The sequence below is a fragment of the Misgurnus anguillicaudatus genome, chromosome 13 (assembly GCF_027580225.2).
Source record: "Misgurnus anguillicaudatus chromosome 13, ASM2758022v2, whole genome shotgun sequence".
Lineage (NCBI taxonomy): Eukaryota > Metazoa > Chordata > Actinopteri > Cypriniformes > Cobitidae > Misgurnus > Misgurnus anguillicaudatus.
This window is the reverse complement of record NC_073349.2, coordinates 4,849,485-4,862,096: the sequence shown is the minus strand read 5'-3', so window position 1 is coordinate 4,862,096 and position 12,612 is coordinate 4,849,485. Positions and strand designations below refer to the sequence as shown.

The 12,612-nt window shown below is 37.7% G+C and overlaps 1 long non-coding RNA gene across 2 annotated transcripts; it reads left to right on the top strand.

The window, feature by feature from the left end:
- The first annotated feature begins 5,341 nt into the window (after positions 1–5,341).
- LOC141369266 (uncharacterized) lies at positions 5,342–8,280 on the top strand. 2 transcript variants are annotated; one of them, XR_012372842.1, is made up of 4 exons: positions 5,342–5,605; positions 7,519–7,661; positions 7,976–8,072; positions 8,213–8,280. It is a non-coding gene; the product is annotated as an uncharacterized lncRNA (long non-coding RNA). The 2 variants fall into 2 exon arrangements; XR_012372841.1 differs by lacking the exon at positions 5,342–5,605 and having other exon boundaries at positions 7,130–7,661.
- Positions 8,281–12,612: the final 4,332 nt, after the last annotated feature.

Below are 12,612 nucleotides of genomic sequence, written 5' to 3'. Positions count from 1 at the left end.
ATAAAACGGTTACCACACAATATTAAAGTAAAAAAATATTAGTGCAACTTTCATGAAGTTAAAATCAATAAAAGCATTCCTTCCGCTAGAAAAAATAGTCCCTGACTGCGAACAACAACATGAAAGCTCAAATAAAAACAACAAACTGTTCTCAGACTTTGGCTGCGTTTACATTTTGCATTAACATGCGATCTCGGTGATCCGTTCACGCAGATCCGATCATTCGTATATCAGGACACGGCGCATTTACATTTGTCACATAAATGTGGCTTCTGTATCTGGATGTGTGATCGGATCCGTGCGGGGAGACGCGCGCTGGGTGGATAGCTGTCAATCAAAATGGGTACAGCTGTCTTTAGCCACAGGATTTAGGGTTTTCGCGCTAACGCAATCCCGTATTGTACAGTGCTACTGAGAAGCCAACAGCAGAGAATAACAAGCAACCCCAACAACCGTGATGTTCACATTTTAAGCGTTATATTTTTCAGCTTTAAAAGCCTTCTTATAGCGTCCGCACCGCGGATGAATGTCCTGTTTAACTTTACCTGAACTTGACTTTCACCCGCATGCTTTAAATCAACAACAAAATCCGCGTGAAACATGACCGGCTCCACTGTTTTATTCTGCCTTAATAACGGGCTTTTGGCTCTGCCTGAACTTATATGTATATTTATATTTTAACCATAAACTGTTGTTAATGCCAAGTGTAAACGCAGCCTTTGTCTCATTATATGTTTATGTGTTGCTAAGGGTGTTGCTAAGGGCGCAGTGATATTAAATAAAACCGTTGGGTGAAGCGGTCATAGCAGTGTTTTATCGTGAATAAAGCACACCTATTGACCAATCAGAATCAAGGATTGGAACTAACCATTTCATAAATAAATAAATAAATAAATAAATATATATATATATATATATATATATATATATATATATATATATATATATATATATATATATATATATATATATATATATAATTTCACGTTAATTCAATCTTAAACGGGTTAATTAGTAGACAGTATTACTTCATCCTCTATTGGCGCTTTTCCATTGCATAGTACCGCACGGTTTGGTTTAGTTTGGGTCGGGTCAGCTCACTTTTGGGAGCTTTTCCATTAGGTGCAGTACGTGGTACCCGATACTTTTTTTCGTACCACCTCGGTTGGGGTTCCAAGCGACCCGAGCTGATACCAAACGTGACGCGAAAACACTGTAGATCACTGATTGGTCTGAAAGAAACGTCACTAACAGCGTCATCGCTAGCTTTACCTGTGCTAGGCTAGCTTGCGCTGTCTCGAGCAAACATGTTGTCATCTGTGCTCTGCTATAAGTTCCCAAACACCCTTTTAGCGACGAAAAACATCCACATGTTGACAATCAGCGACACCATAACAGTTTTTTCCAGGCTTGCAGTTTGTGGCGGAACATTCGCGACGAGCACGTCAGCATTATATGCTTAAATGCAACTTCAGTGAGGCTTAGCAGAGCGCCGTTTACTGACGCCGCGGGTGTTTGAAACTGTCATGTGATACAGAGGTAGTGATAAACGCGATGTGCAAACATCTATTTGTGGTGGCCAATTTTAATTTTGTGGCGGACTGAGAAATAAATGAATGTATGGGAATGTACAACAACGCTCTCCTCTCACTTGTATGATGTCACAGCTGTGGGCAGCGCAAATATAACGACACGCCTAAATCCCTCCCACTGCGAAGTGATACTAAACTCGATGGAAAAGCTAACTACGCCAAAGTGAGGTGAGCTGACCCGACCCAAACTAAACTAAACCGTGGGGTACTATGCAATGGAAAAGCGCCATATGTGATGTCATCAACTATGCTGTGGAACCAACATGGTATGAACAACAGATGTGCAACAGTTATTATCCCAACAAGCAAAAACCGAGACAATGAAATGACGGCTAACTATAGGCCCAACATAGTCCGGCTTTGAGTAACCCACTTTAACCCAAAATAACCTTGAATGTGGTTACATGCCATTTGCCAAAATAAGTTGGAAAAGTACTATTTTATATAATGTAAGCAAAGTCAACAGGTGTTTGCTTTCATTTCTTTTACATGTTCTAAAAGTACACACATCGTCTATTCTTGGGCTATAGTTAGATGTCCATTAGACTTTCACTGACAGTCCAAATTTAGCCTTGTTTTAGCCAAAATTGCTTGCTGGGATGTTTTAGTTGACAAGGTAGTTAGTCTTTTAGTTGGTATATGTTATTGCATGGGACACTCACTCCTTCTCCTTCTCATCCTAATTAACAAGGCCTATTCTCTCTCTCTCTCTCTCTCTCTCTCTCTCTCTCTCTCTCTCTCTCTCTCTCTCTCTTTCTCTCTCTCTCTCTCTCTCTCTCTCGTTCTCTCTCTCTCTCTCTCTCTCTCTCTCACACACACACACACACACACACACACACTGGGTTGGTCAACAGCTATGCACAGAGTATAGCTGTGACTAATAAGAAACACCATATGGGGAAGACAAACAATGGTTGGTCTGTGCCTCTTCAAATATGAGCTCTGGCCCTGATGATTACTAGCAGCGGGAAATCACTGGTACTGGATGAAGACGTTTATCTCCTGAAAACTGTGATGTGTGTGTGTTTATCAAATAATTTCACACTGTACAATAGGGTGATTTTGACCTGTAAATTCATGTCAGTGGGCTTTTCATTTCCTAGGGAAACAAAACCCATTTTACTTGAAATCAGTTGTTTAACAGTGAAGTATTGTGTAGTACCAGTACCAAGGTATCAGATGATCGTTCTAATGCCCTCATAGTCGTGTGATATGGCATATCAGGCCAGAAGCATCCCAGCCAGCAATTTTGGCTAAAACAAAGCTAAATTTTAGGATGTCAGTCAAAATTTAATAGACGTCTACCATAGCCCAAGAATAGACGATATGTATCCATTTAGGACAAATGAAAGCAAACACCTTGTACACCTGTTGACTTTACTTGCATGTTGAAATATCGTCTTCAAGTTATTTTGGCAAAAATGGCATGTAACCAAATTCAAGGTTATTTAGGGCAGTGGTTCTCATATACGGTGCATCCCTTCAAGGCCCCCCCAAAGAAAATTTATGACACAAAACATTCCAAAACTTAAAATTTGAATTAAACAAAACATATTAAATTATTTAATGTAGTGCTGTTGGTTAGTAGCCTTATTTTTCTAACATTTAATTACACAGAATTTATGATAAATTTATAAATTTTATAAAATGTTATTAAACCAGGGGCCCCCCTGGCATCAGCTCAGTGCCCCCCAGGGGGCCACGGCCCCCAGTTTGAGAACCACTGATTTAGGGTAGAAGTGGGTTACTGATAGCCATACTATTTTGGGTCTATAGTTTGCCGCCATTTTAACGTCTCGGTTTTTGCTTGCTGGGATGAGGCCCGAGTACAGGAGACAATCAAAGCCATGCTGATAGACCTATATCACACAACTATGTGAGCGATATTGTTTAATTGTTTAACAAGGGTGTTAAAAAACAACAACCACAACAGTGTGTCTTTAAAAGCCTATTTTGTGAGGAAATACTTCCTTCTGCGACAGATTTGAAGGTAACTCTTTCGGCAATTTGCTTTGAATGTCCATCATAACTAAATAGATGTAATAGCTGTTTCTCAATATTACTGTTTCTTGATAAATAGAAAAGTCATAAAACAGAAAGTCTTTTAAAACAGCGTTTGTGTAACTGAATGTATGAGCGTGTGACCATCCACCCTGTTAACAGTTTTTTACAGTCATAGGTATGTGAGTAACCGTACCGCTCAAGTGCTTCATGCATCCCCTACTCATTCTAAAATCACCAGTGGTGGAACGGTACGTAAACGGTACAAAATGGTGAAGCAATTACAGTGATAATACTGGTGAAATATCTCACGGCTATCAGCCAATCAGATAGATCGAGAACCAGAAAGAACTGTTGTAAGGAATAATTGACGATGGGCCGTTGAATTATAAGAAAATAATGCACACCCAAGGTGGTACTGCGTAATGTGGTATTTTCAAATAATTCAAAGGACCGGAGTCAATTATTCCTCTTATACAATGGTTACCGCAAACATTGCTCTGGTGCCTATTTTTAAGACATTTAAAAGGTTAGGTGTGAGGTTTACAGAATAATAATCAACACCCGTGGAGCATTTCTCAACCAATCAGAATAAAGCATTCAACAGCCCTGTGGTATAATTCGACATATATCATATAATTTATTAATGTGAAGTTAACAGTATAGTACTGTAATTAGTCCTCTTTATTTTACAAGCATCACTAATGCCATCACTAATGCTCATGTAGAGGGTTAGGGGGCGTGTACACGAAAAGCGTTTAAACGCAGCTAAAAATGGCAGGCAGACGCTGATTGTAGGTGCTTGCCAGCTTTTATTCAGCTGAGCACTTTGGTTATGCTTTTTTATCAGTCGTTAAATGAGCGCTCAGTGCTGAGCGTGGAAAAAACGCAAAGTACTGGTGTCAGCTCCTCGCTTTTATGAAAAACAATTGAAAACATGCGCCGGCGTAAACACTTTGGTATGCATACTACCTTAGAGATTTTAACAAACCTGTAACCCAAAATATTGAACTTTGGCATATAACTCATACTGCACTATTCATGCTGTTGACTTCGGCTAGCAAGCAACTACCCAGAACCATAGCGTATATATTTAGTAGATTACAATCTTTTGTAATCTTGATGGTAGTTATTAAGATTGATTTGGTTTGGAATGAGTAAAAGATGTTTGATAAAAACTGTGATCAAAAGTTTGATATAGCTACCTAATCATTTTCCCCACACTGTATGTATTGCAGTGTAATCACTGTCATTTTGCAAACACCCATTGGTCTATCACTTGTGTTTTTGACTGACGCCGCATGCTTCATAAAAAAGCCCGAAACGTTGTGATTGGGCTAGCCAAATGTCAAATAAAAAAGAACCAATGAGCTGCTGATTAGGTGTCTCCTGGACTGGTCTGTCAGGAAAAAAACATCTTATGCTAACTTTTTTGGAAAATGCCGTACATTGCCACAGCGCCTTTTAGCACCATTAATGAATTACGTAAAAACAGAAACAAAAAAAGAAAGCAATGGCCGCGTTGTGCGAGTCTTATGGGCTCGTCAGACAAAAATAGTGTGAGATGTATGATACGTCTTACAAAAATAGTATGTATCCACACTGACTGCATCACACACAAGAAACAGAGGGGAAGGGGTGGAGCCTGTTAAGAGATGATTGGACCAGCCTAGTGCCAGTATGGAAAATTAGACAATGGGCTGCTGTCCCTGCTTTATGGTGTGGTTGTTGGCCAATTTTAAAAAAATCATATTATACACAGCAAAATCACCAGTGTTAAATTTTCAGGGATGGTGTTAAATACACAGTGTTGATGCTGTTTTAACACTATCTGGTAATAAAATAACACTGCCATTGCTAGGCCAGTGTTATATCCACGACAGTGTCAGTGTAAAACAAGGGTGTTACCAGATTTCACACTGAGCGGTGTAAATCAAGCCACGCCTCCACTAAACATTTCCTGTCAGGGATTTTACCGCCATTTTCTTTCAAAGGAGGACTGAAGAGATCAGGTAAATCTCATAATATTCACATGGTTTAGCTAAATTAAACTGTTATTTCTCTGTCTGACTCTACGCAGCCATTTGCCAAAAAACCTAAATAAGATATTTTTCCCATTTTATTTCCCCTTTGTTCGTTATTTGGTTCAGTTTAATCAGAGCTACCTTGTGTTACGTTGTTCCCTTGTTAGTTTGGTATAAAGTTAAACTTCTAGCTAAAAGTTTTAACCAAGAAGCAGTGCTTTAAGTGGGCCGGAACGCCCCGGTACTCAGTACCGCCACTTCTAAAAATAGCTCTTGAGCGTACCACCACCTCTCCGTGCGCCCAGAACGTGCTTTTAGCGTACCGGAACGCTCATTTGCACATCTGTATAAAAATCAGAGGTTTAATTGAATCCTTTGCTGCGCTGCGGCTTTTCAGGGCGCCGTTAATGTACGCTTCCTTATTCGTCCCACCGAGAGCAGAGACTACATTACCCATACACCCTTGCGTTTACAAGTTAAAAGCGCATGCGTCGGACGGTCAGTCAGTGTCAACGTGCTCTGGAGAGGTGTGTGAAACGCGCAACCATAGCTGCTCGGTTAAAATGAAAATACAATGAACACTTAATATGCCCTCCTTGTTTTAGACTCTGAGTAGTAAAAGAACACGGTCAGAATCAGAGGACTCGCTGGCTGACATCCCACCAAGCCAGAATGATAGCTGCAGGTCAGACGCAAGCCTTGTAGGTACGTGATAATCTCCGCTGTCGCGGCTGTCAGTTTGGTTCCCCTCGACGCAACTTCGGATTTCCTCAGGCGATGTGCAGACAACATTCTTGAAATTGTAATAGACATTTAGTTTAATTGCTAAACTACAAGTGAGCGAAATTTAAATGAATTTGAACCACCTACACAGTAGTTTTACCAGCCGCAAAATGGAAAACAATGGGACAAAATAAATGACTTTCGAGTTTAAAATGGCCAGTATTTTGTTATTCTTGAACCCATAGACATGGTCTTGGTGTCATTTAAAAAAAAAAAATGTTAAGCTCTTTCTATCTGAACAACTAGTTTTAGCATTTAACCATGCTGAAAATGTTACTCACATATCTACCTTTTGCACATTTTATTTATGTTCAAAAGCTCTACAGTAGCTCTTTCCTTTCCAATGGTATTTTTTCAAAATCCTTTTGCACATCTTATTTATGTTCAGTGGCTATTTCTAGCTCAAGCAAATCCACAAACTTATAAAAGGATTTATTATTTTTTACAAGGTCGTCTGTTGACTGCTGAATATAAAACCCCTTCAATATAGGAGTCGAGTCAGCAAAAAAAAAAACAAAAAGATATATATATATATATATATATATATATATATATATATATATATATATATATATATATATATATATATATATATATATATATATATATGAGTACCGGCACCTCTTTTGGGCCACTTAAAGCACTGCCAAGAAGGATAATATTAACAGGAGATATGAATGAATGTAAGAATTGAACCCTGATAAAACGCGACATGCATGCACTAAATTGAAGGTATGAAATTAAGTTAAATGAAAGCTCGTTTATTCACCATATGATGCTCGTTATGAGGTAATCATATAGGCTAGATACCGTGAGTTAACGAGGTCGTTTACATGCACGTGAGTGCACGGATATCGGTTAATTATTCAAATTACTGAAAAACACAGAGAAAACCGCAACCGCATCGTCATGTGTTTTTTTTTTTTTTTTTTTAGATGTATGCAAACAGGGAAAATATCGCCAAACCAACAATTCATTTTACCTCAGAATATGCACAGATTGGATGCATTGTGTGTTGTAAGCTTTTCGTGGCGCTAGATGTCAGACAGATGCAAATAGCAAATACATACGAAAGTGTAAAACGTGTATGGCAAACATTTGTTTTTCTGTCATTATAGATGCTAGTTTGGTAAAAGTACAGACTTGCTTCAAATCATTCAGAAGAGATGCTGTTTTTAGGGCAGTTTATTAAAGAAGACCTGACATGGATGACTTCCAATGAGAAACGACTGCTAATACTTATATACATTCATTACAGAAGGTAAGTTTCATTTATACATATAAATCATTTTATTTGACATAACTGAACAGTTAACCAATCTTTTTAGTATATGTAGTTTTGTACATATTATGGTTATTAATCAGGCAAGAAAGTGACATGACCTGCTGCCAACTTTAATAAAAATATATTATCTTCTCATACATCGTTTTGCTATTGATATCATATTAAATAGCAATCAAATTGATTACTATTTGGAAATGTATAAATTAAGATTCATATTGTCTTGAGTGCTGTTTTTAATATAAAAAGAATGTTGAGTTTTCAGAGTCTTTATTGTCATTTTTTTGTGATAGGACCCTACCAGACTATATTTGAATACGGCATACCCATGAATTCTGAACTGTTATTCCTTAACCCAGTTTGGAGGATAAGAGCTTACCAACTAGTTATGTGAGTACACAGAGTACATTAGTACCGTACACTGTCTCTAACATGATTTGTTATACTGAGATGATTTTGATTCAAATAACGGCTAAAACTGCATCCTTTTTGGTATTTTCTTGACACTTTTTGTCTTTGAAAATCTTCAGAAATATGCTGAGGTGATGTATTGCAAAATAGCCAACATACAACAATTAAAGATTAATTGCAGACTATAGACCCCTTCACGGTTCACGTCACAGGCTGTTCCCACTGCGCATGTCGGGGTCAGAAAAGTCATTACAGCAGATTGAGTTGCGTATTATTCGGTATCGTCAAAAATGCCTACTTACGTCGTGGGCTGTGAAAATCGCACCAGGTCTTCCGTTAAGTTTTCGCGAGTCATGCAGAATCTCAAAAACAAAAAAATACAACATCTGCGTCTGCAAGCAATTAACGTGCAGACTGGGACAATGCAAAGATCAAAGAGGCTTGTGTTTGTAGTGCTCACTTCATTTGAGGTAAGTCATCATTTTTCAGCACTGTTAGATTAAATTATAAAGCCTAAATGGTATGAACAGTTCGACCCCGTGCTGCGCGCGCACCCGATAGTCATTCAATGTTTACAAACCTTGAAGGGGTCTATATCCTGATGAAGATATGGATGACCCTCTGTCTGGTCAACAGGAGTTTAAATATGGTAGCCTAAGTGTAAATGGGTTTGCTACTTTTACGGTTTTAAAGTTTAACTGTATACTCATGGTGTTTAAATTCTGTTTTGCTAGGACGGGACAGTTATGTGGCAGCTCTTCCCTGACTCATTCACCTCTTGCCTTCATTTGTGAAAGGAAGAAAGACTGGAGAGGGTCAATGTGCAACTGAAGCTACTGATTGTGCTGTGTAAGTTTTTTGGTATTTTGTTCTAGTTATTTATTCAGCAGTTAGTTTGCTTGCATTGTTCACCCCATGTAAATGCATACAAGTTCATAAATACACATCAAATACATTCATCAAATACACTCTTTTAAAACACTTTGGTGATGAGCATCAATCCATGCTTTGAGGGGGATGAATCATCACAGCCCTGCCTGCTCTGCGTTGGGAACAAAAGTTGCATCCAGAATTTTTGCATCATTCTGGACCAAAAAGCCATTCCCTCCATGATGAAGACCACTGATGCAGCCTTCCACTACATCATGAGTAAAACAACTACAGAACTTAATACCAGGTTGGAACGTGTTTAAGAAAAATGAAACGTCTTTTGAATTGAAATGTCTGTTTTGTTATTGAAAAATCTTTAGTATTGTGAAGGATAAGCATTTCTGCTTGCCGATAAGGTAATTGCATGTATTTTAATGTTCAAGTTTTGAGTAGGGTGGCTAATTTTTTTAACTCTTATTTGATTTATTAAAGACCTTTTATAATAAGTGGTTTTCATGTCACTGTGCTGTGGTATAAGATAACTTTAATTATTTCATACTGTATTCTGTTTCTAATTGTAGCTGAGGTATTTAAAAAAGCAGTATTAAATGCAAAGTGTTGTGTGTATCAATGTAAATATTAAATGTGATTTACTTTAATAAAAAGAGGTTTTGCAATATTTCTTTCATTTTTCTTTTATAGAAACAACCCATTAGCAACAAAAGTGGCTATTACTCAGTATTTTAACACTTAACATTGTTGAATTCACATTACACTGGTGTTGACCTTAAATTAGGAGTGTTAATTTTTAACACTGTATTTCTGTGCCAACACCAGTGTAGTGTGGAAACAACAATGAATAGTGTTGAACAAAGTGTAAAATTTAACAATATTGAGTGTTAAATTAACATATAATGGGTGTTGTTAAATTAACACTACACTTTTGACTAAATTAACACAGTGTAGTGTGGACACATATACACACTTTGCCGGTGTTAAGTTTGACACCGTGGGTGTTATTTTAACACCAGTGATTTTGCTGTGTAGCGACTGGCCCCCAAGTGCGTCAGCTCACTGGGCATTTGCCCGGTATGCCAGATTACCAGTCCAGCCCTGGTCCCGAGTGCTTCTATCAATCTAGAAAATGTGATAAAGATCAACCCAGTAACTTAGTTTTGGTAAATCATTGTCTGCAAACATGTGAAAAATAGGTCACTGCAATTTGGCTCCCCTTGTGATGTCAGAAGGGGATCTTATTATAATAATACCGCCCCTTAATCTGCACTATCCAACCACGGAACTGACATTTAGTGCAGAGATCAGCTCATTTGCAATTAACAGGACACACCCCAAAAAAGGAAATTTTTGCTCACACCTACTTAGTGGCAATTTTAACATGGTATAATAAATGATCTATATGATATTTTGAGCTAAAAATTAACATACGTTTTCTGGGGACATCTTAAAATAACCTTAAATGCAAACTATGTTAAATTAACAAGCTTATACCACAGGGTTGTTGAATGCTTTATTCTGATTGGCTGAGAAATGTTCCATTGGTGTTGATTTATTTTTCTGTAAACACACACCTGATCTGGCAAATGTCTTAAAATACAACCAGAGCAATGTCTGTGGTATAAAAGTAATAATTGACTCCAGTGGCATTACAACCTCATGTGTACATTATTTGTGAATAATTCATTGGCCCATTGTCAGTTACATATATTATTTGTAAAAGTTTTGATTTAGCTTTTGTTTCCGATAGTCCTCACACTATTAAGTGAGTCACAGTATTAAAGGACAAGTTCTGTATTTTACACTTTAAGCCCTGTTTTCAGATTGTTTATGATGATTTTGACTAAAATTTCGACATATGCGGCTGCCCCGAGAATTTTCAGGTGTTTGATATTTCACCTCTCACCTCTATTAATGTGTGTATAGGTGCACTGGAACAATCCTTCCTACACTCTAAAAAAAAAAGGTTCCTTGAGGTTCTATATAGAACCGTGGGGTTCTATACTTGGCCAATAGAACCTTTTACCAAAAAACAGGTTCCATATAGAACCCTTGGAAGGCAAAGAACCATTTTTATTAAAATGGTTCTATAATTCACGTTTTGTGACTGAAGTGTAAACTAAAGATTACACAATAATTGCAGACCTACACAACTCTTTTACAAACCTACACAACTCATTCACAAACCTTTTTGTGTCAATAGGTTGTGGTCAAATAAAGAGAGAGTCAACAAATAGGCTACTAATATTTAGTGTACACTGTAAAAAATCCAACTAATGAAATGTTGGACGGGCAAAAATATATAAGTTAAACCAATTTTTTTGTTTGAGCTAGTTGAGAAGATCTTTGTTTAAAATATTAAATGAATGGTTATTTTCAAATCCAGTCAACATTCAGAATGGCTAGTGTTGACTGAACTAATTAAGACAAATCAGGTAAATATGTGGACTTATGACAGCTATGTTTCCTGACAACAAAATGCTCATAATATTACTGTTATTTGGTCACAAAATGTAATTGTAAGAGTTGTTCATGGGTGAATGTATGTGCTTAAAGTTTAAATATGCGGTCGGTAAATAAAGATAGACGCTATTTAAAAATGTGCTCGGACACTTTCGGACGTAGATGAGCTCCATATGAGCTCCAGAAAATCACAGACACTTAAGCGCTCACACCCCGCCCAGCGCAGCCTCTCCTCGGCAAGCCCACCAGACTGCTGGCTCTGATATCTCTGTGGCGTTTAAACATGCGATTTAATTCATTTTAATTTCTCATACTTAACAATGAAAGGGTTATGTTTTAAATCATATTTTAGGATTGCACTTAATTGATATTGCTGTTGAGTGATGTTTTAATATCTTTTACATTTGTTATAACCGGACTGCATGCGAATTTGAACTTCAGAGCTGAAGGAGCGGGTGGAGAAATAGTCCCAATATCATAACAATCTTAAATAAAACTTCTAAATATGCCCGTGTGTGTGCCCGTGTGTGTACCCGTGTGCGCGCGCGCGTGCGCGCGACCCGCTCCCGCGCGCGTGTGTATATACAGTATGTGCGTGAGTTTTTAATTTAAAATGTCTTAACTTAACTCGGAAGGATCTGAATCACAGGTCATTTCATCTGAGATCATTCCGCATGTAACAGCTGGAATCACTCACTGTTTCCCACAACGACACAAGTCATCAGCCGTTTCCTCAAGGTCACGTCAGGTAAGTGTTTGTAAATAAATGTTAATTTGAGACTATATTAATTGGCAAAGACGCAAATACTCGACGTTTTTGTAAACATATAAGTTATATAAAGGTGTGTTATGTTATGTGACCGACTTAAAGTGTGTGTTATGTTATGTGTCCGAGATAAAGTGGAGTTATTTTAGTTAAGATAATACCGGACAGGGTTTAGGACTCCGTCTTAATTATAATTGGGACATTTTTACAAACAAACCTTATAAAATACAATACTGGCGTGCATTTTGAGACAAAACAATAGCACTCATATGTTAACAGATGTCAGTATTTTAGTCAGTGATAAGTCCTGTCCGAGAAAACCGCCCAATAGTGTTTAATTCAATTACGTGTGATGTCTGAGGGAAATATGGCAATTTTAGGGTAGCTATAAAATCTTTCACCGTC